Source organism: Anastrepha ludens, unplaced genomic scaffold (genome assembly GCF_028408465.1).
Source record: "Anastrepha ludens isolate Willacy unplaced genomic scaffold, idAnaLude1.1 ptg000055l, whole genome shotgun sequence".
In the NCBI taxonomy this organism is placed as follows: Eukaryota; Metazoa; Arthropoda; class Insecta; order Diptera; family Tephritidae; genus Anastrepha; species Anastrepha ludens.
In genome coordinates, this window is record NW_026530039.1 from 182,501 (window position 1) to 185,000 (window position 2,500).

The 2,500-nt window shown below is 27.6% G+C and overlaps 3 non-coding genes across 3 annotated transcripts in view; all 3 read left to right on the forward strand.

Moving 5' to 3' along the window:
* Positions 1-368, forward strand: part of LOC128870929 (small subunit ribosomal RNA) — a 1,991-nt gene extending 1,623 nt beyond the window's left edge. Inside the window, exon 1 of the ribosomal RNA XR_008455616.1 lies at positions 1-368. This exon is cut by the window's left edge and continues 1,623 nt beyond it. This is a non-coding gene — a ribosomal RNA (small subunit ribosomal RNA).
* Positions 369-934: 566 nt separating this feature from the next.
* LOC128870920 (5.8S ribosomal RNA) lies at positions 935-1,115 on the forward strand. The gene has a single exon (XR_008455607.1). It is a non-coding gene; the product is annotated as a 5.8S ribosomal RNA (ribosomal RNA).
* Positions 1,116-1,553: 438 nt separating this feature from the next.
* Positions 1,554-2,500, forward strand: part of LOC128870937 (large subunit ribosomal RNA) — a 3,993-nt gene continuing 3,046 nt past the window's right edge. The window contains exon 1 of the ribosomal RNA XR_008455624.1: positions 1,554-2,500. This exon is cut by the window's right edge and continues 3,046 nt beyond it. This is a non-coding gene — a ribosomal RNA (large subunit ribosomal RNA).

Consider the following 2,500-nt stretch of genomic DNA (forward strand, 5'->3'; position numbering starts at 1 on the left):
GATGCCCTTAGATGTCCTGGGCTGCACGCGCGCTACAATGAAAGTATCAACGTGTATTTCCTAGACCGAGAGGTCCGGGTAAACCGCTGAACCACTTTCATGCTTGGGATTGTGAACTGAAACTGTTCACATGAACTTGGAATTCCCAGTAAGTGCGAGTTATTAACTCGCATTGATTAAGTCCCTGCCCTTTGTACACACCGCCCGTCGCTACTACCGATTGAATTATTTAGTGAGGTCTCCGGACGTGATCACTGTGACGCCTCGTGTGTCACGGTTGTTTCGCAAAAGTTGACCGAACTTGATTATTTAGAGGAAGTAAAAGTCGTAACAAGGTTTCCGTAGGTGAACCTGCGGAAGGATCATTATTGTGTTCCATATCCGTAAGAAAAACAAACAATGCCAAAACAAATAAAAACAAAAACAAACAAAAGAAAAAAAGAAAAAAAAGAAAAATTTATAATTATTTTGAATCCATATTCTTTTTATTCTTTTTCATTCAATTTGTTATCCATCAATTATATCATATTAAATATAATATGATGGTACATTTTGTAATGTTTTTTCTTATTTTTTCTTTTAAAAACCTTTAAACATGAAAATAGAAAGTTGTACTTATTATTCATTTGATTGAATGATAAGTTAATTTGTTCACAATAACAAAAGTGGTATATATTTATTATTATATTTATATATAAATAAAATGATTAAAAAAATACAAAATAATCAAACATAATAAATACCACCACTGTATTATTGTTGAACTAAGACATTCGCAACTTAATAAAAATGTTTAGAGTTAAATATATTTGATATATATTATTGAAAGAAAATCAATTTATATTTTATTATTATTATTATTTAATTTTACTCTTTCAATTAATATATGCAAAAAAAAATTGACATTTGTTATAAATAAAAATAAATAAAAAAATACTCTAAGCGGTGGATCACTTGGCTCATGGGTCGATGAAGAACGCAGCAAACTGTGCGTCATCGTGTGAACTGCAGGACACATGAACATCGACATTTTGAACGCATATCGCAGTCCATGCTGTTATGTACATTAAATTAAATTTTAAAGTACTGCTTGGACTACATATGGTTGAGGGTTGTAAGACTATGCTAAATAAGTTGCTTATTCTTTTATAAAAATAATTGAATTTAAGCAAATGTGTATATTATTGGATTTTAAATAATTCATAATATTAATAGCAAAAAAATAAAGATATATAATGAATTTTTTATTTATTAATATATTCTTAAAAAAAAAAAATCCTCTCAAATAAAATGAAATAAAAAAAATTTTGAATCTAAGTATTCTCTTTAAAAAATTTTCATATTATTTATATATATATAAAATATTAATTTATATATGTAATTAAAGGAGGAATGTCTAGCATAAAAATTAATTTTTTTTATTCTAGAATTGCCTCATTTTACATAATTATTATTTATAATATATATTTATATAAAAGGAAAAAAGAAAAATAGAGATGAAAAGATGATATAATTATTTATTAAATTGTGAGAAGATAAAAAATATTTTAAAACAACCTCAACTCATATGGGATTACCCCCTGAATTTAAGCATATTAATGAGGGGAGGAAAAGAAACTAACAAGGATTTTCTTAGTAGCGGCGAGCGAAAAGAAAATAGTTCAGCACTAAGTCACTTTGTCTATATGTCAAATGTGAGATGCAGTGTATGGAATATCTTAATATCTAGTATGAGAAATTAACGATTTAAGTCCTTCTTAAATGAGGCCATTTACCCATAGAGGGTGCCAGGCCCGTATAACGTTAATGATTACTAGAAAGATATTTCCAAAGAGTCGTGTTGCTTGATAGTGCAGCACTAAGTGGGTGGTAAACTCCATCTAAAACTAAATATAACCATGAGACCGATAGTAAACAAGTACCGTGAGGGAAAGTTGAAAAGAACTCTGAATAGAGAGTTAAATAGTACGTGAAACTGCTTAGAGGTTAAGCCCGATGAACCTGAATATCCATTATGAAAAATTCATCATTAAATAATTAAAAATAATGTGCATTTTTTTCATATAAGGACATTGTAATCTATTAACATAATAAAAGTATTTATCAAAAGATCATTGGTGATATTAAGTTTATTTAAATTAATTTGCTTTTTAAGCATATTAACATAGAATAAATACTAATGATTTGATAAAGTGTTGATAGATTTTATTATATATAATGCTAAAATTCATTTTTTGAATTTTACAAAAAATTTAATATCTATGATATTAATATTTATTTGTATGCATTTATATGATTAACAATGCGAAAGATTCAGGATACCTTCGGGACCCGTCTTGAAACACGGACCAAGGAGTCTAACATATGTGCAAGTCATTGAGTTATATTAAACTTAATGGCATAATTAACTTAACTTAAAAATATAATGGGATTAATTTTTAGTCTATTTTCTTAAATAGTCAATTAATTCAATCCCGGGGCGTTCCATATAGTTATGTAT